General features: G+C 48.6%; 1 long non-coding RNA gene across 3 annotated transcripts; it reads right to left on the bottom strand.

The window, feature by feature from the left end:
- Positions 1-911: 911 nt before the first annotated feature.
- Positions 912-9,770, bottom strand: LOC102552347 (uncharacterized). Of its 3 annotated transcripts, none has more exons than XR_015639617.1 (3): positions 9,671-9,770; positions 5,892-6,031; positions 912-1,472 (listed from the first exon to the last, which is right to left on the bottom strand). It is a non-coding gene; the product is annotated as an uncharacterized LOC102552347 (long non-coding RNA). The 3 variants fall into 3 exon arrangements; XR_015639616.1 differs by lacking the exon at positions 9,671-9,770 and adding an exon at positions 8,181-8,585; XR_015639618.1 differs by lacking the exon at positions 9,671-9,770 and adding an exon at positions 8,353-8,585.
- Between the last annotated feature and the right edge of the window lie 18,151 nt (positions 9,771-27,921).

The following is a 27,921-nucleotide window of genomic DNA, read 5'->3' as shown; positions in this document are numbered from 1 at the left end:
TCGGCAAACTGCAGCTCATGAAGACTGAGGTAGTAATATTGCCTGCAGGATTCATTGGTCCCTCCTCTGAGCGCCCATAGTGCCGTCAACACACATTCCTTTGTGCAGTCCTCAACGCAGGGGCGTCTCTCTTCTTCACTTCCTGTCTGTGGGGACCCAGATAGGGTGCAGTGTAGTTCAGGTGCCTGTCCAGGTAGGCGGAAGTGGGCTTCTGGGACGGTGAATGTGGGAGAAGTCGCAGGCAGTGTGAGTGAAGCCTGGGCTGTGCTCACTGGACCCTTGCTGACCTTGTGAACTGTGCTGGACATTTGTTGTTGAGAAAACAGAAGTCAGAGAGATGGGGAGCCCACAGGCCTGTGCAACTTCTTCCAACTGCGGTACGGTTTGCCTGCATTAGCCTCTTTGCAGGGCGGTGGGTGGTAAGCAAGGCGCTCAGCCCCGGGGCAGTGAACAGACCCTGCTTGTCCTGGCATGGCCACCCTGGGATGGGCTCCGAGGTCATTTTTCTCCATGCAGCTGGGGCTGGGGCCCATCAAAAAAATATGATCCAAGCAGAGCCTGTCGCAGAATGAAGTCATGAGGAAAAAGCTCAGGCAAAACAAGACTGTCTTTTTGCAAAGGACTCTCTGGCTGCCAGCAGCCCTGGATTACCCTGCTTCTCACCTCTCCTGACCTGCCCACACAAGCTCCTCAGGGCTGCTTACATCACCCAGCGAAAGGAAAGGTTACAGAGACCTGTTCACAGGGTGGTCAGAGATCTGGTACCCCATTTCCTCGTGTAACTGAGGATTTTTACCTATCTACTAGGCTGGGCATCAGCCTCTTGTGGCTTGTGTGTTGAGAGACAGCTCAATAAGAGAGCCCAGATGCTTAGGGAGCTGAAAAAGTCACTTAAGAGATGGGTACATTCATTTGTTCAACTGGCATTTTATTGAGCAGCTAGTTTGCATCTCTCATCTGGGTTGTTCTTGGATTAGGCTTACAGGAGATGCTGGTGTAAGTGTGGAGTTGGGGGTCCTCATGAGGCAACAGGGTGCCGAGTGTCAGGTCACCTGAGGGAGAGTTATGGAGGACACTGCTCTGGGTCTCATTTCCCCAAACTGTTCCTTGTCCACACCACAGGCCCCATGCTTGGAGACATGAAAGGCACCCAGATCCTAAGGCACATGGTGCCTTTTTGGCTTTAACTTGCATCTGTTGGGATACAGATGGCCTCAGTGATACAGGTTGCCTGCATCACAGAAGTATGGACAAAGTGTTGTTGGGACAGACAAAGCAAATGATGAGGTGCTGGCCAAACGAGTGACCTTGAAGAGTGACGGCAGCTGCTGCTCAGGAGTTGGAAAGACAGATCTTGGCCTCCAGGAACATCTGCTGAGGGTACAGAGCACATGTCGGGATGTCCAGCCCTTTTGACACTGCAGAATGACTTTGCTACCCACCATGCATTGTTGATTTTGCTCCCTTCAAAACTGCAAAACGAAACAACAATGAACCTCTCAAAAACGTTTAAGGATGCCTGTCATTTTCTTTGGGGCTGTATTCATAGTTAGCTTGGCTGCATGTCGCTCAATGGCTATGGGTTAGACATGCTTGCAAGTGGCAATTAGTAGAGTCCATACATCTTGGTTAGCATTTTAGTGTCAATGCTTAGAGAACACAATATTTAGCTGAAAGGGAGGCTGGAAACTGCAGGCTTGCTGCATACCCAGCTAGATGATCCTTCATTGTGGAAGAAGAAAGGACCTGAGTGGGGCTTCTCTGAGCTCGATAGCTCTCATCAGTAAAACACATTCTGCAAACAGTCATAAGTGTTTTTAAATCAAGTATATGTGGAATATGATCCACTCTCTGTCAGCCATACTCCATGCCACACTGCCTGGGGGTGTGCCTGACGCTCTTATTTGGACTAGGTTTTTCCCATGGTGGAGGGAGATGTTAGAAATGTATGGGAATGGGGTTGGGGATTTAGCTCAGTGGTAGAGCACTTGCCTAGCAAGCTCAAGGCCCTGGGTTCGGTCCCCAGCTCCGGAAAAAAAAAAAAGAAATGTATGGGAATGATCTCTATGGGACCAACTGAGAGGTTTGGGGATGTGAATCTCATTAGCATACAACTTCATGACTTTTATGAGGAAGTCTGTCACACTGGAAAAGAATCAAGAAACAGTGCTCGGCTCTCAGGACCTATGCTCCACCATCCTTATGTATAGCTCTGCAGTGTATACTTAGCCCCCAAGGAGAACTGAGCGAGACTGAGGTCCTCACACGGTTGTGGGAGTGGCTGCTGTCACTGACCTTCCTCTTGGCGCTTGGCCCTGACTGGGTGTAGAGTTGGCTGGGTGTGCATGGCTGGCACACTCTACCCAGTGTCTCCCCTACAGTCCCCAAAGCTCCCAGCCAGAGGCCAGCTAGGATTTCAGAGGCGCAAGCAGGCTGCTGTGCTGGCCTGCCAGGTGAGCAGAACAGAGGCGCATTAAGCAGCGCCGCTCTGCGGATCGGTTTTCCTCCCCCGGCGACAGCTCAGACCCAGAGCAAATCTCTGTTTCTCCAGAGCCAGGGGTTTGAGACTGTCATGAATGAAGGTTTTTATCCTACAGCTAGCAGTCTACCCTCCACGGCGCCTGATGCCCGTGCCAGGGTTGGCATGGGAGGCCAGCAGGAGGAGGAGTGGGGATGGCTGGAATGAGGGAATAAGGCTCACTGACTCCCCCCATCCCCGCCATGCCACCCAGGCTGAGAGAGGAAGACAAGTCTTGGGGCTTGGAGGAGCGAGAGGAGATAGACTGGGGCACCATGGGTTCTCAAGTGCAGCTGGTCAGAGTATGGATCACTGATGAGCTAGACTCTGGAGGCCACCAGCCCCACCTGCATCTTGTTGTTGCAGAGCAGAGCTGGGAGGGTTGCACTCCAGGGAGTAGAGAGGGAGAGTGGCCAGTCACCTCCACCTCAAAGTACTACTGAGCACCGTGGAGTTGTGGACCAGTAAGCAAGGGGTAAGCAGAGAGAAGACCCTCTTGGGCCATCACTCAGAGAGTAGGTTAGGAAGGGACGAGCTTAAACCAGGAGCTGTAACGAGAGCTGCAGGAGAGCTGGGAAATGAGGGGACCAGGGCTGGGTGCAGGGGCAGCCTCCCTGCAGGCCAGGCAGCTGGATGAGTGCCACGTGGTGGTGACACAACTAACCTGCTGTTTCCTTAAGGCTGACAGACCATCCTGTTTCAAGGCACTTGGTTCTTTTCACCTGTGGCTCCTGGTATTTGGGTCAAGCATGGAAACCAGTGAAAAACAGGGCTGTGGGGTGTCTGAGAAACAGTTTACTGTTTATTTTGCATACTGTCTACACATCCTAACCCTGAAGCTTGAATTTGTGTCTTTTCTGGTCAAATTGCCATAGGCCTACAAGCTAGAGTGAGTCCCCCTGACCCCCGTGTGTGTGTGTTGTGTGTGTGTGTGTGTGTGTGTGTGTGTGTGTGTGCATGTGTGTTTTCTGTGTAGTCCTGGCTCTTCTGGAACTCTCTCTATAGACCAAGCTAGCCTCAAGCTCAGAGATCTGCCTGCCTCTGCCTACCAAATGTTGGGATAAAAGATGTGCTGTGCTCCACCACCGCCTGGCTGAGCGAGTCCTTAACGTTACCACACTGAGAATGACCCAGAAACATTATCACTTACCAGGAGACCGCATGGGGTTAGAGGCAGTAGGCATAGACAGACACAAATCTCTCTCCCTGTACTGTGGAACTATCTGGTCACATGGCCTCTAGTCACCATGAGCTTCCTAAAGTAGTCATCTTGAAAGCATGGAGCATTCATAGAAGAGGTCTGAATCACCATGGGATGAAACAGGCCCAGAGAGACTAAGTAACCCACGCAGGGGTTACACAGCAGGGGTGTGTGGGAGTTCCTTTTAAATCCGTTTACCTGACTCATGCCCGCCTGTTTCCTGGAGTAAGCCCACACTTTTTCTTGCAGAGGATGGTGTGGAGACTACTGGGGACGGTTTGAGATGTCCAAGAGGTTCTATTGTACCCAGCACTCAGTCACTCCTGAGAAGTGTACAGGGGATACAAAGCCAGACATCTTTAATAGTGGCAGCTCCCTGTAGGGTTCTCCAGTGTAAGCTGGGCTGCTCATCATCCTCAAGGAATCAAAGACCCATAGGAAATCAGTGAAGGCATCTGAGATGGGACCCCCAAGCCCAGAGCTGGATAAACCTCTGTCACACATTTGGCAGGGTGGGTTGGGGTGAGGCCTTCTTAGAAACTCAGGTTCTTCATCTGGGAAAGGCAGCTGGGGGTGCCACACCCATTGCACTGTTAGAAGATTCTGGAAGATGGCTACACTCACTGCCTCTTAGCTTTGTGTCCTTGCTGCTTCTCAACATGGCTGCCTTGCTCACATACCCATTACCTGAAGAGAAGCCAGGATTGCCTTGTTGCCCTGGGTTATATAGTGACCTTCTGCTCTCAGAAGGACCCTGCTTCCCCAGGAAGTAGAGAGAAACCATGAGCTCCGTCCATGCCACTCCCGTGCAGGCCTTAAACTTGGGGAACACTCTTGGAGGAAGTGGAGAAGGGACTGACTTATCAGCTCCTAATGACACTAAGCACCAGTGTGGGGAGTCTGCCCCCAGGACACTGTGGGGTGGCTTGCCTTTCAAGGCTCTGTCATTAGGACCTGAGCTCTGCCGCCAGCTGAAGTTTGTCATCCCTGGCCTTGGCTCTTCATAGGAACACTAGATAATGTCACCACAATGCAAGGGGATGAAATATTCACCTGAGGCTGGAGAATGGAAGCCACCATGTTCCCCAGAAAAAGTACAGATGTCCATTAAAGACACACACAGAGCCAGAGAGAATTATTTGCAGAGCAGCAGACATTCCCAGGCATGTACACAGCATATATAGGAACAGGCAACCATCAACATGCACAGGAATGCATGCTTAGACCCATATATGGAGCACCCTCCCACAAGACCATGTATGAGGTCACCTAGGTATAGGCATAGAGCCAGCTACATGTGTACACCTCAATGTGAAGTCGTGTGTTTATAATGCACATGTCTGCAGAACTTCACCACATGTGTGCACACAGGAAACCACACAGAGATACACACACAGTCTGCCCCTACACTTGTATGCAGAAAGCTGTGGCTACCCTGGGAGCCTCACCACGCATGCTTGAACACACCCTCACATATATTCTTCTATTAATGTAACTAGAAGTAGTATCGTCTTAGTTGACGTTCTGGGATAAGAGCCACCAACTGGCCCTGATTCCTGGAGAGGTCACCTGCTTGGGTCTCATGACGCAAGGAAGCTCTGTTCCGTAGGATACACAACAGACACCATGCTGGGGAAGCGTGACTCAGAGGTGAGTTACACAACTTGGTTCTGCCCAACTGTTCAGCCCAGGATGGGGAGGAGGAGGAAGAGGAAAGCTTGCCAGTATGAAAGCTGAAAGTCTGCCACACTGCTGGAAGCTTCTAGAATCTTAAGCTGGAGGAGGCTGAGGCTCCCAGAGGGCAGCATGCAGAGGCTGTTCTGTGTCACTAACATGAATGCTTGCTCATGGAGACACAGGGCTTTTCCCTCAGAGGGAGAGAAGCTGTACACTATCTCACCAGAGCTAGACCCTCCTGCCCACCTGCTCCATGCACCTGCACATGCTGTCCAGGTTTACCCTTACACCTGTAGAGGAAGCTGAATGACTCCATGCCAGGAAGTGGGCACAGATGGGGTGAGGTGATCATGTTCCAGACTGTTTTAGAAGCCTCAAATGAGTTGGAAGAACACACACACACACACACACACACACACACACGCACACACGCACACACACGCACACACGCACACACACACTGTTCACATTGTTGCACCGTTAAGGATTACTCACTGGGTAGCAGAGCTGGTTGTTGTAGAGTCTTCCAGTGGATGACAGAGGCAGGCAAGGGTCGGGAAGCTAATGCAGCTACTCCTTGCAGGTCATGCTCAGTGCTTTTAGGAGGTGAAGTTGGCTAGAAAAAGAGGCTATGTCTGTGTGGGGATGGGTGGAGGTAGGAGAAAGAGTTGAATTCTCAGCAGAAGAGCTATATTCACAATTACCACATACTTCCCTACATAGAAAATTGTAGACCAGGGACCAGAACACTGAAGCCCATGGATCAGAAGCTCCGTCTACTTCCTGGTTTTGAAAATAAAGCTTTATTGAAACTCTCTTTCATTCAGTTATTTATGTACAGCCTAGAGCAGAGAAGTTACAATGTGGCCTCCAGAGCTCAACATAATACTCTTTGAATCTCCCCAGAAAGTGTTTGGCTACCCTTGTTCTAGACCCTATAATACATCTGGAACACACTGGAAAAATCTCAGAATCAGGCTCAAAATTTCTAGATCCCAGTGTATGAATCCAGAAGGCAGCATGGCTTTCTAGAGCTCCCTGGCAGCCTGACATGTGTATTCGGGATTTAGATGTTTCCAGCAAGCTTGTGCATCAATTATCCCATTTAATCCCTCAACAAGCCTGTGTGAGGTTAATGGTAATTTTATCCCAATTTTGCAGATGAGAAACTAAGATGAAGAGAAATTAAGGGGCTTGCTGAAGACCACATGTCTGGGAGATAACTGAGCCCCAGCAGTCTGAGTCAAAAATTCCAGCCTTTTTCCACTGCATTATGGGGCAGCTGTTTCACACATTCTGTTACTTAGTCATCCCACTGCCCCACCTCCGGTTCATTTTTCCCAGCTCCCTTCCTAACATCCCTGCAGCCACATAGAAAGCTTTTGTCCACTGTGCTGTGTGTGTTTGGTGGGGGCGGAGGGGGGTCACATTTCCTCTGCGTGTGTTTGCTGTGTGGGCGAACCCGGGGGATGTTAATGAACAGTGACAGATCATCTCTGATTGGCTGGCGCTCATGAAGAGTCAGTGGACCAGGTAATTCTGACCCACATCCTGACAGCGCCATCTAAGAAGGCTCCTGAGCATTCAGGCTGGAGACTGGTGTTTCCTCTTGGGGTCTGGGAGGAGTCCTACTGTGCCTACCACCCACCCAGAGTGGGCACTCTGATCCACCCTTTCTGAGCACAAAGGTTGCAGAGCCCTTGTTTACTGATGTATCAGGGAGCTGTTCTTAATGCAATTACGACTCATTTATTAGATACCAGGATGTGGCTGTGTTATGTCAGGCTCACTCTACAGGCACCTGCTCCTTGCCACACATGCACTCACACACACTCATTTCTGGCAGCTTCGTGAGCCATCGCTAGAGTTCTGTGTGCTGTGGGTAGCACATTTAGCTGGTTAAAATATAATATACGACGGGATCATATTTAACAAGGAAAACAGGGCCCAAATGGACAGAGGAGCAGTGTGGCTGAGTTGCTATGGAAACCCCTTGTTCGGAATTTCCTGACTCCTAGGAGATTACATTTTCAACCTTAATGCTGTATTAACGTAAGCGTTGGCACTTAATGTGTCTGTTTTTCACCTCCCCTCTCTCTTTTGCTTACAGGCAAGGAAAGCAGGGAGGAGAGACTCCCGGGAGGAGATGAGAGAGGCTGCATGCATTTCAGGATCCAGTTCAAACTAGCCCCTGCCAGGGCGAGGTGTTCCACGCTTTCCAAAGTGTACCACGTCCATTTTCTCTGTGACCTAGAGACAGGCCTGCCAAGCGGGCTTGTGTGAGGTCACCGTGCCCCGTGCGTGCCGCCCGCCCTCCAAAGCCTCGTGCATCCATTCCTTCCCCTCCATCGCACCTCAGCCCTGATCATCTCTCAAGGGTGAGGCAATAGGTTTCTGCTCGGCTCCCGCTCCCGGCTTGTGCCCTCTAGCCGCCTGAGTGATCATTCTGCACTACAAATTTGTTCATTCTGCAGTTGGCTGAACAGCCTCCCACAGCCGCCGGAGGGAGCAGAATAAAATTCTGACTTCTTTGCACCCAAGGTTGCTTTCCATGTCTCTGCAAAGTTTTATTTATTTATTTTCTGGAACTCCCATAATAGCCCCACGCTGCTTCCCCAGACTGGAAATCAAAATTCACTTTCTTATTGCATCAAACATTTTCCAGGCTCACCTTGGCTCACCACACACACACACACACACACACACACACAACACACACGCACACACCATGTCTCCCTGTCCTATCTAACTCTTAAATATCCTTATATCATAGCTCAGTACTACCTGCTTCCTTCTGGCTGTGTGCAGGGTTTCCCGGTCTACCTTGGTCCTAAGGTGTTTGGCTCCCAATGATCTCACCAGCTCTGACTCCTCATGACCCTAAAACCTTCATAAGCCAAGAAACTTCATATCCCTCACAACACATCCTGCTGCAAAACTCAGTAGATGCTCAAACCTCATCTTGAAAATTGAGTTCCCAGAGAGGAGAGTGAAGCTCGGTGAGATGGGTTCTGTGCTCTGGTATCCTGGGGCTTTGGGCTTTCTCTCCTCACCCTCACATCTTCTGCTGTGAACCTCAGCTCTGCACTACAGGGAAGCTCAGATTTAGGAGATGAGACTCTGAAATCACCAGAGCCATCCCTGCCCCTAAGCCCATGCTCTTCCTTCCTTCAGGCTTAGGGAACCACTGAAAATGACCCCCCCCCAAGTTGATCATACTAGCAACCCCTACAGGCCAGGAAGAATCCAGGGGAACCATGGTGATGACAAACTGTTTGCTCACTGCCTGTATGCAAAATTGAATTGTGCCCCGCCCACATGCAATGGTGTCTCACAAACATCTCATAATGGAGCACCAGTAAAGCAAGGATCTTTGTGACATGTGATAGCCTTTGAGAAAGTCCACCCCAGAGCAGGATGGCATGAATCCAGTGGCAGGTGTGTCCCTTGTAAGGGACAGAAAAGACCAGATACTCAGTGTTATGGTCCATAAGCCAGAGCAGTGATGCTTGTAAAAGTGGAGGTAGAAGCTGGGGTGACACCTCGGAGAGGCAAAAGGACTGCAGACCCTAGAGTCCTGTACAAGATGGGAGAACACTGGAGAGAGAGAGAGAGAGAGAGAGAGAGAGAGAGAGAGAGAGAGAGAGAGAGAGAGAGAGGCAGCGACACATACACATACACACACACACACACAGAATGAGAGAGAGAAAGAGAGAGAGAGCGCCAGACAGAGAGAGAGACACAGAGAGAGACAAAGAAAGAGAGAGACAGAGAAAGAGACAGAGAGACAGCCAGCCAGAAAGAGAGACACAGAGATAGAGAAAGAGAGACAGAGAGAGACAGCCAGCCAGACACACACACACACACACAGACAGCCAGTCAGGCACACACACACACACACACACACACACACACACACAGACAGCCAGTCAGGCACACACACACACACACACACACACACACACACACACACACACACACACACAGGGAGAGAGAGAGAAGAGAGAGAGGAGGTCTGACTCACGTGAGGTCAGCCCGCACACCCTGCACAGCCAGCCTAGCTGGCACCTTTGATTTAGACTTCTGGCTTGTACAACAGAGTGTTTAAAGCCACCCAGTGTGTGGTCATTTGTTACCTAGGCAGCACTAGGAAACAAACAGAGCTGGGCAGTGTGAGAATCTGGTCAGGGCCTGAAGGACCGCTGGACGGACTACATGAGGATCTCCCCCTGCCTTTGCCAACGTGGGTGGGCCCTCTCTGCTTTGCTTCCTACCTTGGGACCTTTAGCTCCTTTCAGGTCATGCTCTTCTTCACCCTGAGCAGCTCCCAGCTTGCCTTGCTCCTCTCTTCTTGTGTATCTCTGAATTAGGAGCACATGTGACACCATATCACAAAGCTCCCTAGCCCTTCTCGTATCATCTAGCCAAACTCTCACCACCCTGAAGCCATCAAGAGCTAATGTTAGGACTTCACAGACAGAAGCCACCCGGACAGGAAACACCTTCAGCTGAAGGCTCCTTGGCAGCAGGTCCTATGCCTCTTCACCCTGGTCCTGGGTCCCCTGGCAGCCTTGTGCTCTGGCATCAGCAGAAATAAATTTCAAGAGGCAGGTTCCACCCTGCCAGGGCATCAGCAACCACTGCTGAGGCTCATTTTCTCTGGACCTGAATGATGTTAGTAGGGAAGGAAGAATGGGTTTTATTTATTTTAATTTTTATTCTTTACATATATTACAGAGTTTCTCCTATCTCTACTCCTCCAAGTCCTCCCTCTGCTCCCCTCCCCATACACCCACTCTTCCTTGGTTTTCCTAAAAAAAGAAAAAAGAGCAGGCCTTTCAGGGATAGCAACTGAACATGGTATAACAAATCACAATAAGACAAAGCACACACACACAGACACACACACACAGACACACAGACACACACACACACAGACACACATACACACACAGGCACACACACAGGCACACACACATGCATACACACACATACACACATGCACACACATGCACACACACACACATAGACACAGACACACATGCACATACACATACACACAGACACAGACATACACATACAGAGACACACATACACAGACATACAGACACACACACACACAGCCACACACATACAGAGACACACATACACAGACATACAGACACACACACACACAGCCACACACACATACAGACACACACACAGACACACACACATACACACAGACACAGACACAGACACACACACACAGACACACACACACACACACACACACACACACACACATGCCCTCGTAGCAAGGCTGGGCGACCCAGTAGGAGGAGAAAAAGGGTCCCAAGCACAGGCAAAAGGATCAGAGACAGCCCCCACTCTTGCTGTTAGGGTTCCCACAAAAACACCAAGCTATGCATTCATACAGTATATGCAGAGGACCTAGCTCAGACCCATACAGGGTCCATGGTTGTCACTTTAATCACTGTGAGGCCCTATGAATCCTGCTTAGTTGATTCTGTGAGCTGTGTTCTCATGGGGTCCTCAACCTTCTGGCTTCTAGAATCCTCCCATCCTTCCTTCCCATAGTTGGGTGCATTTTACAACACAGAAGGGAAATTTGTAGCCCCAAACTCTAAAGAGAGGTCATTATAACAAGCAGAGGACATTGAGCTGGGTCAGTGTGACTTAGGATATCCAGCCTGAATATCCAGTATTTAGACCATGCAGGATGATGGCCCTAAGTGCCCTTGTCTGCTCACTCTAACCTCAGTCTCTATAGCAGAGCTGACACACAGTCATTCTTTCTTTCATCTCCCCTCCATGTGGAGGGCTAGCTCATTTTATTCTTGCTGCATGTATCAGGGTCTGGAGGTGAAGCCTCAAGGTCACAGAACTACTAGTAATTGAGGTTAGCATTTGAACTCAGGCCAGAGGAGCTAGAGATGTGTGAGCGGATAGCTGGGGGATCCTGAAAGGATGTCTCAGTGCAGAGACAGCCATCATGCGCACTATAGATCCACTGTTGATGTTGACTTATGGGTCCATGCCTAAGTTCTCTATTTTAAGAGCTGAACCATGGGAAGCAGGAGAATACCTTGTTTTAAGAAATATACCCTGAGGTGTTGGTTTAAAGGGGGACAACGTCTTGGACTCACCTCTCAAATAGTTCAGGAAAAAGGGGAAGAGGGGGAGGTAAAGACTGGGGGTGGGGGCTGATTGAGGAAAATCTATTTAGGGGATTCCTGACTATTCTTGCTACTTTATACACTCAAAACTATGTCACAGTCAAAATTATAAAAAAGAAACCTCTAAAGTTTGGGCTTTTAATTTTTTAAAATTATTTGAAGTGTGTTTGACATACAATAAACTAAAAGCATGTGCTTTGATACGTTTTGACATCTGTCTGTAGGCAGAAATCTATTACTGCAGTCAAGAGTGAATGTAGCCATAACGCCCAAATCTTTCTTTCTGCCTCCTGTCAGCCCACCCCACTATCCATGCCCAGGCGCCCTCCCTCTACTTCTGTGGATTGTTTGCAGACCCCTTCCCCCTCTTCTTGCCTTCTTTCACCCTGAATAACTATGCATAAATTCCCTCATGCTGTATCACATTTCAGCAGCGTGGTGTCCCTTTTCATAGCTGAGTCCTATTCACTTGAATGGATATACCACAGTTTCTTTAACCATTCCCCTGTGGGTGGACTCTTGGGTTGATTCTACTCTTAGGCGGTTATTGACTAAATCTGTTGTCAACAGCTGCATCCAAATCTCAGAGTGGACATACACTTTTTCTCTCTCTAGGAATGCAGAAGCTGCCTACTGTTTCTACAAAGTGAACGTCCACCAGTGGTATGGTGGTAGCTCATTTCCCCTCATCTCTGCCCCGTGATGGATTGAGCTGACCTTTTGCTCTTGTTGCCTGTAGTAACCTTGCTAGTTGCACAATGGCATGTCAGTGTGGTTTAGATTTACACTACCCTATGACCAGCAATGAAGCTCATACCCTCTCTCTACTTTCCTGGGACACTGTGCCCCCTGGGCAAAAGAGGTACATTTGGAGCAGCCGATGAGGCTCTGATGGTCACAGAAGGAGGTGGACCTGGGAAGAAAGTCTGCAGTCCCAGTGTGAGTACTTAGGATACTGCAGAACAAGGTCCAAGAGCTCAGATTGCCTTGCTTCTGATTGGGTTCCCAGAAGCTCAGCAGTCAGCCCCGGGACGTTTCCAATCAGTACCCAGACCATGACCGGTGCTGACTGCAGTCCTTCATCTGGTCATCATCTGGTCTTTCACCAACCACCTGCAGTCCAGCTCTGAGAGCTGCACGTGTCTTTGATGAGCCACTGTGAGTCCTTTGTGGATGGGAAACTTCCAGAGGAGGCATGTCTAGGGTCACGCTTGACGAGGCCCCTAAATTCTGCTATACACTTCCACTTGATCTATGTTCCAACTGCAGCAGGTTCTCTGTGTCCTAGACCTACCACCTTCTTGTCCCCTCCCCTTCATCTTCCTTTTGCCTTTGCCCAGGGAAGATGTCACCCAGCCAAGGAGCACCTCTCCTGTGGAGTCTTCTATATCCACATGGGAAAACTTCAGTGACAGTACTGTCCAACCTCCCACCCCACATGCAGCTTGCATGGCTACTGGGGACAAGCTCCTCGAGGGCAGCCACACCTTTTAGTAACTGAGCCACTCTGTAGCCATGCCCTTTGCAGTGACATTTGGAGACACGTGAGGAGGCACTATTCAGATGTGTTCACTAATCATCCCTAAGGCTAGAGGTGGTACCTGGTCCTTCTGGGAAAACTAAACCCATTACAGTCTGGCCCATTATCACCTAGGAGAGCCATTATTACAGTGTAACACACAGCTCAGGCATTGAAACATTGTAACTGTTAGGTTCTCAGAAGTACCAGTTTAGAGATGCAGGCACCGCTTTGCCTGCATTTTTTTCTTCCTGTTCTAGAAACGCATATCCGTCTGCGCAGTGCACTGAGTTATTCCCACCAGAAATGCCACAGAACCTTTCAAATAAATATTTAGTGTACGATCTGGTAATTTTATGTTGTGAGTCACAAAGCCTTTATCTGGGACCCACCTTTCATTAAACCTTGGGGTCCTGCTTTGGTCTCTAATGACATTAGGTTGCATTGGAATTAGAAGGCTATTTAAAAAAACAGGGGGCTGTATTATTTGTTGTAAGTCATGCTAATGTTTAAATTTTGAGTCTTTTTTACTGCTGATTAAACCTCTGAAGACTAAGGCAGAGTTTCCGCTTCACTGCTAGGAGCAAAGACGATGCTGTGGCTTGGGGAAGGGAGAACGCTTGAAGAATGTACGGGAAGGTTGCTGCATTTATGAATAAAGCAGGGCATTATCATTTTTAATAGGAATTAAACAGCTAGAGGGAGAAGTCGGCGATGCCGAGATCAGTGCGAAGGAAAACAATCTAACAATTTTAATTAACTGTATTTTAATAGCTTTAGTTATAATTGAATAATTTAAATACCAAGGGAAACACTTAAATCTCCTAAAAGCCTTTTTTTATTTACATTTTAAATACAGTTCACGGTGAGTAGGTGGCAGTGTCTGTGCTGGGGGATCGCATGGGTGACTCTAGCAACTGGGCAAGCCTGAGAGGGGTGTGTGGGAACCACTGAGGAGGGACTACTGGACTGTGTGGCAGGGACATTTTCAGAAGGCCAAGCGAGTGAGACTCCATTCTCAACTCAGCATTCGTATAATACTTATCACAGGCCTTTGTAATGACCACCGAGACAGACACAGACTAGCAGGAATAGTAGTTGCCAATGACTGAGGGCAATACCCTCTTGGAGGGTTTTCAAATGGAAAAGCCAGACAACAATAAGACGAGCTGCTGAGGAGACCAAGTTATGAAATAAATGCTAATGGAGACAAAGAAAGACACTGAGATATGACAGGGTGAAAGGGAGGTAGGGCAAGCGGGTGGGGTTTTCTTTCTATGATGTCGATGTTAAGTGGAGGCTTTGGAAAGGGTAGGATGGGTCTGGTGGTGAAAGCCGAAAGAGGTGGATTTTCTGATGCTGAAATTGGGGAGATCTTGCTACCATCTAGGAGCACTCAGAGGATCTGTCTTGAGAAGAGGGGCATAAGGGTAGTGTTGGAGGTGGGGTGGAGAGCAGGGCTAGGGCAGCCCCTGACAGGTTTTAAGAATGTGATGACGCAAAGGTCCTCGATGCCTGTGCTACCATGTGATCTCATTCTTCCATCACCTCGTGGGTTCCCCAGGACTTAGTGAACTTTTTTGGACCAAGTTGGCACCTTGCCTGTTACTGTGAACCCACATGCTCTCTGCCGTAAGCCATAACTGCACTTGTGAACTCTCTGTGAGCTGGACTTTGCTCCTCACCTCTGAGTGCTAATAGGGCTCTAGTTCTGAACTGGGCACCTTCCAACTTGTTTCAACCCCTAACCCCTGAAGCCTCCATGACTCCCCAAGACTCCATACAACAGCAGTCACTGAGTACCCACTGCTGCATGTCCAGTCTAGGCAGAGGTCAGCAAAGCCACTCAGCCCTGATTAATAACCTGCCTTTGGGTCTGGGTCTATATTATGCATGTCCTTTTCCTTAAGCTTTCTAAGAAAGCCTATCTTGCTTTGGTTTGCGGTCATTTATGTCCAGGATGCTCGAACCAGGAATCCAGGGGCTACCAACTGCCTTACTGAGATGCTGCCCCAGGACGATGTCTGTATTTATAGATGTGACTCCTGGGGTAGGCTACCCGTGAGTTGTCAGTCAGGGAGATCCTTAAGGCTTTCCAAGGCAGCAGAGTCAATACATTACCACCACTCTTAGTGGGCTGTCGGGAGTTAGACGAAATAATGCTATTGCGCAGACACCGCATGGTTTGGTTGCAGAACACAAAACAGATCATGCCAGAATTGAGCTCGAGGCTTCTTCCTCACTGACTAGCAAAATGCCAGAAGATGTTCTAGAAGATGCTGAAGAAGAAAAGTCATCAGTGCCCACAACCAGCTGTGGACTCTGTGAGATGTGCCTACTGCTAAAATAGTGGCGTGACTGTCATGGGAGTAACTAACCCCTTTCTGATTGGACTTGAGGCCTGTGTCACAGGAAGGAATTCACGCCTGGCACTGTAAACTTGGTCAAAAGCTGAGGAGGTCATATAAGGAAGTGGAGAAGCATCTATGGCTGTTGTGTTAAATGGATATGTTGTGCTTTCAAACTGCTTTCTAAATGTTTGTTTCTGTCCATCAAAGCTTGGGTCAGGGAAGTTTGCCTTTGCAGGCGCCAGCAGTTACTATAGAGCTAATTATTTATCAAAGTGCTGAGAATAGCTGACTGTTGAATAGTCAGCCTAAAACAGTATATCTATATCTACATCTACATCTGTGTGTGTGTGTGTGTGTGTGTGTGTGTGTGTGTGTGTGTGTGTGTGTTCCTCCTACTGATCTTCCTGCTCAGAGTCAATGTCCCTTGAATGGATCTCAACTTTCAAGGTAACCGATGACAGTAGTCACTAATTAAACCGTCAAACAATCTTTCTCCAATTCTTCCTTAGCTGGCCTGTACAGGGACAGGATCTCTCATGTGACCTCTTTTTACTGGAAAGCAGGAACCTTCAGTCATAGGGATCAGTTCCTAGAGGCCTAAGTACCCACCTTCCAATTCCCCCAAGCATGGCCCAGGAATCTGGAGAAGCAAGGGGGAGAATCCTAGCCCTTTGCAAGATCCTGTTCCATGGTCTGTGTACTGTCAGGGAATATGCTTGTGTCCAAGTAGCTCAGGAACCTGCCTGGAGTGTTTCCAGCCTCCCTGGGGCTGTCCCTTCTAACCTGACTTCCTGCTTTTGGAGTTAGCCAGGAAAGCCCTTTCCTCTCCCCCAAAAGGAGCACACGCATGTCTACAGTGTGGTGAGAAGGAGCTCCAGAGGCACAAGTCTGTAGAGAAGGGGCACCCTTCCCTCAGTTCCTCCCACCCCCAGTCTTGTGTGGAAGCATGTACCATGACAGTACAGAACATTTCTGGGACATGCTGCTTGTCTTCATGTGCTTTGGAAAGCCACAGGCAAAACACACAGCATGACCATATATCGTGTGCAGGCTAACAAGGCATACTCCAAGTACTCCATACATCCTTCCCTCTCTGGGTAGAATGCTCAGACCCTGGGCCCTGCTTCCCATATGTCCAAGTTACAGCAAGCAGGAGGCTGGGTCTAACTGGCCCAGAAGGGGAGTGGTAACCAGATGTGGGAGGAGAAGGAGGCCCAGAATAGGTCCCAAGGGCTGTGGCATCTCAGACCCCGGTCCTTCTTCCAGGAGCAAAGAGGGCACTGAGGGACATGGTAGAGTTGCATATAGACTTTGAGGTCCCTATGGCCTGTGTATGGATCCTACCTCTGCCACGTGCTAATCAGGTGACTTTGGACAAAAGTTACTTTATGTCATAAGTCATAACTGTACCCTGAGTGGAGTTTAGTTTTAGTGGCATATGACCATGGAGGTAAAAGGCTTACTATCTGCACACATGGTCGACAAGGCTCCCTGGCTTTCCTGCCACTGGAGAGGATTTGTGCAGATGTGGTGTTTGTTTGTTCTACAAATGTGAGCTGTGTATTGCCCTGTGCCAGATGTTGGGGGCGCAAACAGGATAGGATTTGAGGAGCTGACAAGTAGAAGAGACCTGGACCAGCAGGTCATCCTTGCCTATAGAGTTATCTTTCAGCTCCAAATCCTCTTGAGTCCTTCCTCTGATGAGAAGGCTTTGAAAGTAGGGCCAGTCAGAATGAGCAGCGGCCAGGGTCATCAGCTACAGACAGTATGTATCGACAGAGGCTGCCTGGAGGCTCTTCATTGATCTTCAAAGACCGGTATAAATGTCACTTTCTCTAGGCCACTTACCAGTAAGGCAGGGCCCTCCCAGTACCTGGTGCAGACCTTGGTTCTGAGTATGTTAACATCAGGTTTTGACTTGACTTCTGTCGCAGTTTAAACTCATGCATGAGGAATGTCAGACGTGAGTGCTGGAAACATTTAAGGATATTGGTACCCAGGCGCATGTGATCCTGCAGGCACCAGGTCGTCTTTGGTGAGCTTATGAATCTCTGAGCTTCAATATCAAAATCCAAAAGATCAATCTGTCGGAATTGAGGCTTGAAAGAAATGCCAGCCTCTTCCCAAGAGAAACCCAGCGTGCATTTGGTGTGATACGAGGGGTTCCAGGGACACAAGTCTAAATGGGACTCCCTTTTCAATCTGTTTCTCCTCCCCAGTCTTGCATTGGAAACATGTACCATGGCGATCAGAGGGTACAGGGAAGAAATTCCCACCCCTGCCTCTTGACTGATCTTCACCATTAGTTACAAATCATACAGAATCAGCTCTCGTTTTGGGCCTAAAATCTGTATGAAGAGGGAAGTGGTCTTTTAAATCAATTCTATGCACACAAAGTTACTGTGAGGCAGGCCAAACTGACCCCTTTGCTTTACAGACAGGAAACGGAGGCTCTTGAGGCCAGGAACAATGCTTGCAAGTGAGTGGGTCCAAAGCTTTCTCAGTAGGCGGGGATATTCTATGGTAAGTCCTAGAGAACCCCGATTCTCAGCAACTACTCCTCTCCCATCTGAGCCATTTCTGCATGGAGGAAATATCAAGGTATATGATGTCAGTGCAGTTAAGTAATCCGGCCAGCTGTGTAAACATCTGGATGGAGTAGAGACAGCCCCAAGAGTGAAAGCAGGGATCAGCAGGTCCAGATGATTTCAGGAGGTTCTAAGCTGTCACCTGCCTAGGACTTGCTAGGAGAGACACTGCAGTGAGCAGAAAGGGGAGTGTATCCATCTCCCAAGGGCACAGAGGTCTGGGGAGCTGGGCAAAAGGACAAGAAAGTCGCAGTGCCTAGTGTGGGAGACTATGGAAAACAGACACGGGGGTTAGGAAAGCCTCGCTGATGACGGTAGCCTGCTGGAAACAGCTTGTCAGGTTCACTGAGACCCACTACTCACTCTTTCCAAAGGCCAGCATAACCACGGCTGTGACCTTCCATTCCAAGGGAGGAGGGTGGGTGTGAAAGCCCAGAGTCTAAGGCTGAGGTCTAAAAGTCCCTGGGCTGCTTTCCTCTTTGAAGCCACTGTGACCTACAGAGGACAGAAGAAGGAAAAGATCTGCAAGCACTTTCAGCCCAAAGCCCCAGTTATAGATGAGAGAAACAGAGCTCAGAGAGGGAAGGGGAACAGGCCAAGGCCACACAGCAGGCCAGGGAAAGATCCCATTGCTGGAAAGAAAGCCAAGTTTCCTTACCCCAGATCCATTCTGGTTTCCTCATTACCCACCTCCCTTTCTCCCATTTAAACTTACATGGGTTTACAAGAAAACAATGGTTTCTAAAACCCTTTTAACATTACATTGTTTATGTATTTATCGTCTGTGTGTTCATCAAAGCACACATGTGGAGGTCAGAGAACAACCCCAGGTGAGGGTGGGGTGTGTCCTCTCCTTCTATGTATTCTGGCGACTAGAGTCAGGTCCTCAAGCCTGACTGCCTGAAGGAATTTTCTTGCTTGAAAAACACTGTTTTTAAAATATCTAATTACAAAAGTAACATTGTAAGAGATGGGAAAGACAGGGAGGAAAACAGATAGAGGGTTAGGACTGTAACAAAGTTTCCAGCTAGAGCCGAGACATGCTCTCTCTTTCCACATATACACGAACTCTCCAACACCCCACTCCCATGGTCAGTTTCTTTCTCTTTATGTATACACATATGGCCGGCATCTTTGGTAAGCGATTACTTCCCTCCCTCCACAGATGTATGGTCTCTTGGAATCCAGCTGTCTTGTTTGGCAAGATTCATGGAAACCTGTATCTGGTCTAACATTTACTCACTGTTCCATCTACCCCGAGCCTCGCTTTCCCTGTTTGCAAACTGGGTCATTACAGTTAACATCTCACAGTAAATCAATCTGCGCAGTCTTTGTAAACAGTCTGGGAATTATTGGCCAAGGGTGGCCACAAGGTGACTAGAGACTGCTTGGTAGGAAGCATTCGAGGGCTTCTGTTATCTTTCTCTCTGACTTTCCCCAGGGCATATTCCCACCTCCTTCTATCCCAGTCTAGAGCCACATGCAGGAAGTCCCTGCTCCAGAGACTCCAAGGACAGATGCTTGGTGACAGCAGGGGTCATTAGTGGTAGACTGGGGCAGGATGGCCCACAGAGGACCGGCAGTTCCATCTCCTGTGCTGTTCTTTGGCTCAGCCCCATGGATTTCCTTCCCACTAATTTTTCAGATTTATGACCCTATGTATTGTAAAGGTCTAGAGTAGTCCCATCTGTGTACTGAAAATTCCCTCTTCAGCCTTTGCTCATCAAAACCCCTTCTTCTGCCTGGAAAGTGCTTCCATACTGACTTTGTAATGAGGGTGCAGGTCTCTCTCTAAACTCCATCTCAGCCCAACTCCCATAAGAACTTTGCTCCATGAAGGCTCTGTGAACCCAAAGCCACAGACAGGGAACTGTGGGAGTTGGTCTGCACTAGTAGGGACTGCAGGCCAGGGAGCTACCTCTTTTGTACAGCTGCAGGCACACGGAGGACAGGTCAAATTTGCTGTCCAGTGCCAGCCAGACATTGAGTCAGTCTGTAGACGTGATGAAGAGTTAGGGGAAAAAGATTGAAGCTGACCAGCACAAAGTGGAACATGAATTTACTTCCACGGAGTGGAGATTGAATGTTTCCACTCTTGAGCCTGAGGCTGGATTTCGAGGCCAACCCTCAAGCCAGGGAGACACCATGGCCTCCAAGAAGAGAAGAAACAGGTCTAGATTGACTCCTTATAGTCCCTCAAAGGACAGAGACGATATGGACCACCTGGGAGCCGTCTTCCCTTCCATGTTTGCTTGTCTTGGTCACATGCCCTCTGTGGATACAAGACAGACAGACGCCAGTTTCACCACCATCTGTAATCTTGAAGTCCTGATGAGGGTAGATGTGCATGTCTCCTCATAGAAAAAAGGACTCATGGGTCCTGCTCTCTTTACCACAGAGAGGTGTGACTGCCAGGCAAAGAGGCCATCTTTGGTACTGAGGAAGGAAAACATAGCCAAGGAGGAATGGTCCCACTCAGAGCATCTGAAAATAATTGCTATGCATTGTCTGATGGGTTGAGGGGGGTCAGCGGTCATCTCTCCATCAAAGGCTACAGCACTGTGAGCCGACCTCTTCAGGCAGCAAGCACTAAGTGGTTCTACCAGCTTTCCACTGAAAGAAGGGGGCATTTTCCTCTTCTAACAGTGTCCACACCCCACTGGGGTTCATGTCCACAGTGACATTGGCTTTCACACTGAGGCACCACTCTTAGCAGTGCTCAGTGTTGCCAGGAGAAAGCTGCTGGCTGCTCATATTTCTCTTTTGAAAGTCGGGTGGTTCTGAGAGCCTGGCCCCAGGGTGCCAGGGGAGTCCCAGGAAGCCCCTTTAATAGGTCTTGTCAAGTGGACTCTGATGGAGCACTGATAGGAGGTCCCACCAAGGGGGACTGTAGCCAGGACCCAGCCTAGAGTCTGGTCTTCTGTTTCCATGGGTGAACACTGAGGTTCAGCAGATAGAATCTCAGTGCCAAGTCCTTTCCCTGAGGGTTCCCTAGGATAACTGCTTCCTTTCTCAGGAGCTGAGGGTATGTCCTTCCTCAGAAAGTGATGCAGATGTCTAATGGTGGACTTCGCCAATCTCCTTTTATTTATACTTCCTGATATGTGCAATGGATATTTAGTGGTTGGAACTTGAGGACCTGTTTGGAGTCTTGAGGTGACCTATGCAGACACTGGTCAGCATTGTGGGTGTGCCTGGAATAACATAGGTGAGATCAGGATATATTTGAATTCTGGTTGCAGAGTGAGGGAGGGAGACAAAGAAGAGGAACAGGAGCTGCAGGTAGGGGATGAGGGAACGGAAGGCCCCATGGAGTCTGGTTGAGGTGGGTAGAGGAGGACAGGTCGAGGTCAGGAGAGTCCTGAGAGGGAGCTGAGAGTTGAGAGACAAGCTATCGTCAGTGAAAAGGTTAGAAGAGATGGTATCGGGAGGCAGTGGGTCAGTGATAGGATAGACACTCCTTAGGAGTTCAGGTACCGTGCTCACGAGTGAACCACAAGGGGCTGAAGGAAAAGTGCAATCGTGGTAATGGCCAGAAAGCTGAGCTTGGGGTTGGTCCAGAATTCTAGCAGCCTCAGCCCCCACTGCTCCTGCTTTGCACCACACTCCTAGACCACACTGTGAATTCATGAGCTGAATCCAGTACTCTCACTATGAGCCAGACCCCATTGGCATCCAGAGTAACTGGAAGACACTGGGCTTTTATACAAATGCTAGTTGAATGGATGGATGGATGGATGGATGGATGGATGGATGGATGGATGGATGGATGGATGAGGTAGCCACTTAAACTTCCCAGGGTTATAACAGCCAGTCTGCCACATGCACAAGTTCTACCCCAGGCTTATCACCACCCCAGAGCCAAACCTAGTCTGGAGGTGAGGCTCTGGGGTAGATGATAGAACTGTCCTGGAAGCTGGTCTGCAAAGTGCAGCCTCTGCTTAGGATGCAGGGATCTTCGTGGGGTGTGAACTCCACAGATAATTAACTCAGGCACAGGGAGTCATATGCCGCCATACTGCCCCTGGGCAGAGCTACAGAGAAATGATTTGGCAGGTGAGTTTTTCACAGCTGGAGAGGGGCGTGGCTATAGAGCGACATCCTAGAGAGAAGACCAAAGGGGACATTCTATAGTCTAATACACCAGCTCCTAAGACAATGAGCTATAGGCGTGACAGGAATCTTGGATCAGTCCAAGCCTCAAGAGACAAAATTAGGCTCCCGGATGTCGGCTCCAGAAGCATCCTGTGTACAGTATGCACTGTACACAGTGTAGCCCTACAGTGTTCACAGGAAATGTTAAGCATTATTCCAGGGTAGATTCACCAGAAGGTGGGTGCTGACCTGTGGATGGGAGTTGTGGGGGAATTACCAGGAAGTGATCGCAAGGAGCAGGTGCAGAGGGTAAGGGAGGAGGGTAAGAGAAATTCAACATCAGGGGCTTTGGTGACACTTGCTTCAAGCAGACTTTCCAAGGCTTCTGAGACACTCTGAGGACCTGCTTCTGCATTGTGTGGGGGAGGCTGAGGGCTGGGCTTTTATCCCCCAGCCTTGGTACCCTGATCTTAAGGATGTACCTGGTGGACAGTGAATCTCTGTATCTCTCTTTACAAAGGCTTCATGGCTCCTTTCCATGGTGAAGAGGCTGAGAGCTAAGTGAGTCACTGATTGGACTCTGGCTTGCCTGGATAGGATACTTGATGCCCCTTTCAAGATTTTGCTCCGTTTTCTGTGTGCAAGTTTTTACTAGACATATAAAGAACTCGAGGAATGGATCAGAAAGACTACAGAGGAACTCTGTTCCCTGACACTTGGATAGCTTCTACAGTTCTAGATATTTATACATGCTGATGTCAGCCTTGGAAAAGGACTCAGCTCTTTAACAAAGCTCATTGTCCAAGGCGATGAACCCTGACTCCTGAAGGCCTACCGTCCTTGTAAGACCACTGTGGGGTGAATGAAGTGTTGGGCAGTGATGACTTTGGGCCAGTGACTTATTACTTACTGGCTTAGGAGATGGGCAGGAAGTCAGTAGGTTCAGGAAGGTTGAAGAGTGAGTAACAGTACTGTGTTTGAGTCCCCTGTGAGGGTTGGTCAAACACAGCATGGGGGTATACCAATCTCCCGGGTCACTGCTTCCTTAGGGATTCTCTTTCCCTGTATTGTAGCTTGGCACTGCTCAGAGGCCACTTATTGGAAGAGGAATCCTTGTGCAAAGTCCTTTGCATACTCACTGCCCAGGTGTCTATTCCTATGAGGGTGTTTGGGACAGCTCTGATGTCCATGTGGTGGTCCCAGTCTACCTCCCAGGGCTTTTTATCTTCCACGAGATGAGCAGAAGCTGCCTTTTTGACAGGGCTCCATACCACATGCCTTTATCTCTCAGAGATGCCACCGTCTCCCTCATTGTTAAGGAAGACGTTTGAGTATGAGGTCTGCAATAAGTGATGATAACTAGACTGAAGCCAAGATATAGCTGACCCTTAAGCTAGGCTACTCTGAAATCAAATTCTAGAACATTCTATGGCTCTCTAGACTCTTATGCCTTGTTTCTATCTGATTGCCTGCTTTCTACACATGTGGATCTTAGGAGCACTCTGTTGAGAGATATATTCTTCTAGCAAGACCAGAGAGCTGGGCTGGGCTGGAAACTTGCTCTGTAGAAATGCAGCTACTAAGGCAGACATATGTGGTTCTGAACTTGCGGTCACTTCTAACAGGCTTTCCCGCCTGCAGGGACAAGGATGAGTTGGAGCCCTGAAGAGATCCTTGGGTCTGAGATCAGCTGGCAACTTGTGGGCATAACTCAAGTTTTCTTTCTCAAAAAGTGGGGGATCTCGTGGCCTTCAGATCCAAGTTACAAAGTGAGCAGACTCTGGAAAGTGGGTCTTCTAATTGGACACCAGGGTAGAGGACATGCTGGACACAGAAAAAGGCAGTGGGCAGGAGACAGCCAATCGTAGCTTCAGTACCCTCAAGATGACCTGGTGAGAGAATGACATTGGGGTTTTTTTTTTTTTGTTGCTATCTGTCAATCTCCACTGAGGGTAACTATTGCCTTTTGAATTCCAGGCTGTAAGTGGGTGGAATGTGGGAGGCCTGTCAAAGGGGACCTGGGAGAGGTGGAGCAAGACAGAAAGGCAAGCTGGTTATGTGTGTTCAAAGATAACTGGAGGGACATGCAAGGGTCTGTCTGACCTCCCTAGCAAATGCTTAAAGTGGCAGAAGGCGGAGGTAGGAACAGCACAGACTGTGTCCTGTACTGTGTAGATTGTGGGCTGGGTTCTGTGCAAACAAACTTACAGCATGATTTTTCTGTCTACTGCATACACTTGTGTGGTGACTTCCATATTCTTAGCAGATAGATGGCCTGGTGAGATTTAGAGACATTTAAGTCCTGCATCTGTGATAAGTGATGAGACCAGAGTTGAAGCGAAGGTACCTACCAATGCTCCTGAGACCACACAACTCTGAAGTCAGGCTCCAGAATGCACTGTAGGCTCCCTGTGCTCCCTCCCTGCCCCACCCTCTTATTGACATGGGGCATCTTACTGTCTCCTCATATCACTCTCCAAAGTAGCTGCTAAGGCTCCGTGTCTTCTGTAAAAGGCTGATCCTCTGAGGCTGCTAGGGCAGCTGGCCTTCCCAGCAGCCTGCTGGGCTACTCTGTTTTTGCCGCCTGTGTGATCTGCTAAGTCTCCTTTTCAGCAACGGTCCCCCTATCTCTGCTTCTGTTCCAAGAAACTACTTGAAAGCTTTGCTGCCCTTGAGGAAAAGTGTTCCAGGTCAGTTCACATTCTAGAAGCATCTATGGCTGAGGGTATTTTAAGAGTGAGTGAGCAGCTCTGGAGAGCAGCCAACTCCCTGACACTTGTCTGTGTAGAGGAGCTTGGGCTGACAGGGTGGGTGGGGAGGATAGAAGGTTTTATTATTAGTATTTTTTCTTTTGAGACAGCATACTTCCTCTGAAAAGGCATACTGAAGTGAGGGCAAGAGAAACACATCAAAATATCGTTATATCTGGGTGTGTTTGTGCCACTGTTCTGTGCGGGACCCCAGTCATCAGCATCATGGGATCTGCCTGGAAATGTGTCTCAGCCTCTCTTAGGCCTTTGGATGATGGTGCGGGCACTGTGAACTCCCAATGGGGAAGCGCTTTTCTGGCCACTGAGGGGCACATGCGTGTGTGATCCTACTTCCCACTGTTACTCTGTCAAATGCTTCATACACTGTGTTCTTGATTTCATCTGGACCTCGTCCTGTTGCTAAAGACTAAATCAAAGCCATTCCTCCCACTCCTTGTCTCCCATCCCCAAGTCTAGGAATCCAAATTGCTACACATCACTTGGCTAGTTCACTGATACTTGTCCTCACCGTGACTCTCCCACCACCGTTAGTCTGAGCATTCTGATAGCTGTCCATACTTAGGCTGAATTCTTTTCTTCCTTGTCTATCTGTCTTTCTGAGAAAGTCCTCTTTGGAGCCCTAAGTCCCTAGGCGCTCTACCTTGGCTGAAAGTGTTCTTTTTCCTCTGGGAAACCACAATCTGGCTTCCAGAAGAATCTCAAGGGTTTTGTCTTTTCTTCTCTGCCTGCTTTGTCTTTTTTTTTTTTTAATCGTTGGTCCTAGCAATTTGATTCTGATGTATTGTGGTTGTGTGTGTGTGTGTGTGCGCGTGCGTGCGCGCTAGTGTGTGCGTGCAGGCACTGATCCTGCCTGGGTAGCTGACTCTCTGAATCGGGGAGTTTATAAATTTCATCAAGTTTAGAAAGGTTTAGCCATTATTTAGTCCAATAATTTATTTTGCTTCCCTTCATTTTATGTTTCTGCTAGGTGATTCAATATTGTCCCCAGGGCTCACGGAGGCTCTTCAGTATTTCTCTTCCTGCAGGATCAACCCATTCTCTGTCTTCAGGTTCATTGGTCTCCTCTCCTTGGAGCATCTAATCCCTTGCTAATCCTAATCCTGTGCAGTCAAACATTTCTGTCAAATGTGTTGTCTTTCTTCTTTGGCCCTTCACTGTATGATCTCTCTCTCTCTCTCTCTCTCTCTCTCTCTCTCTCTCTCTCTCTCTCTCCCTCCTCCCCCCTCCATCCCTCCCTCCCTCCTTCCTTGTCTCCTCTACCTTCTCCTCTCCCTGCTCCTCCATGTTTTGGGTGTACTCCCCTAGCAGCTGTCAACTCCACCACCTTCTCTCCTGTCTTTCATCTCCATCTCCTGACAGACATCCTGTTTGTGTGAAGTCCACTCTCTGCTACTTCTTGGAGCATCTGATGGTTTTTGTAGGGTATAATGGATGGGGCACCTTGGGTTTAGTCTTATATCTGGGTCTTGTTAGCTTCTTTTAAAGCAGTGGTTCTCAACCTGTGGGTTGAGACCCCTTTGGGGGTTTGAATGACCCTCTCACAGGGGTCACCTAAGACCACTGGAAAACACAAATATTTACTTTAGGATTCATCACAGTAGCAAAATTAGTTATGAAGTAGCAAAGAAAATAATTTTATGGTTTGGGGGATCACTACAACATGAGGAACTGTATTAAAGGGGCCATTAGGAAGATTTGAGAACCACTGCTTTAATGGAAGTGGATTTGGCTCTGGAAACTAGTTGTTACCCGTGGCTTATTTGGTCAGTTTTAGCTGATTTCTGAGAGTTTCTGGGCAAATCTGGAGTGGTGTTCACCAGAAAGAGCTAGAATGACTTCTGGAGGTCCCTCCCATTCAGTGTACAGCAGACCTTGAGGATGGTCCAATCTCCTCCTACAGTGTAAACACTTTCCTGCCTGGGCACTTTGGCAACAGACATTGTACAGTCTCCCAGTTGCTGGCTCTTCTGCTTTGCGGCATTTTATGCTGAGAGCACTGCCTAGTACTCATCAAAGGCCTCCCTAGACGTTCTGCAGGTTCCTGGAGATCATTTTGCAGTCTTATTGATTCAGAAGTTGGTCTTGCTTCATACATCTACTTCTGTCTCCCTGAAGTCCATCCTTTTTGCCTCAGTCAGACTATGATGTCAGTTTGACTTATGACTCTTTGGGTCCATGGGCAGGAAACAGGGTGATGCCAGGTTAAAGACTGGTGAAAATGGGCTAGCCTTGGCATTGTCCTTCTCTGGATCCCCCGTCTTGTATTGCCTGCTGTATGTGTTGGTAGCTGGAGGGGAAGTTGCCCCTCCACTTGCCACTGGCTGCCTACACAGGGAGTCATGGTGCTTTTCCTGGCTAGATCCTCCCTGTGGATCCTTCCAGTGCCTCTGTTGGCTACTTTTATGTCAACTAGGCACCAGCTAGAGTCATTTGGAAAGAGAGAATCTCAACTGAGAAGATACTCCCACCAGATTGTCTTGTAGGCAAGTCTGTGGTGTGTTCTCTTGATTGATTGTTGTGGAAGGGCCCAGCTCACTATGGACAGTGCCCCATTCCCCGTGCTTGTGGTTCTGGGGGCCTATAAGAAGGCAAGCTGAATAGGGCCTGCACACATCTGCACAGGATTCTCTCTCTCTCTCTCTCTCTCTCTCTCTCTCTCTCTCTCTTTCTCTCTCTCTCTCTCTCTCTCTATATATATATATATATATATATATATATATATATATATATATATATATATATATCTTCCAGTTTAGTGTATTTATGGGATTTCAGAGTGTGCAAATGAGTGTCTTTGGTTGTTGTCCCTGCCCTTGGGCTTTATCCTTCAATTTGTCTTGACCAACTTGGATAGTTTTTACTTCATGTTATTCTGCCTTATTTTGTTATATTTTATTAACATTTTGAAGCCTATTCTTTTCTAATGAAAGACAGAAAGGGAGTAGATCTGGATGGGAGGGAATGGGAGGAGAAAGTGTGGAGGGGGGAGTAGAGGGAGAGGAACCTCCCTCAGGATTTATTA

Source organism: Rattus norvegicus, chromosome 16 (genome assembly GCF_021556685.1).
Source record: "Rattus norvegicus strain SHRSP/BbbUtx chromosome 16, alternate assembly SHRSP_T2T, whole genome shotgun sequence".
NCBI classification, from domain to species: Eukaryota; Metazoa; Chordata; class Mammalia; order Rodentia; family Muridae; genus Rattus; species Rattus norvegicus.
This window is presented reverse-complemented; position numbering and strand designations above follow the sequence as displayed.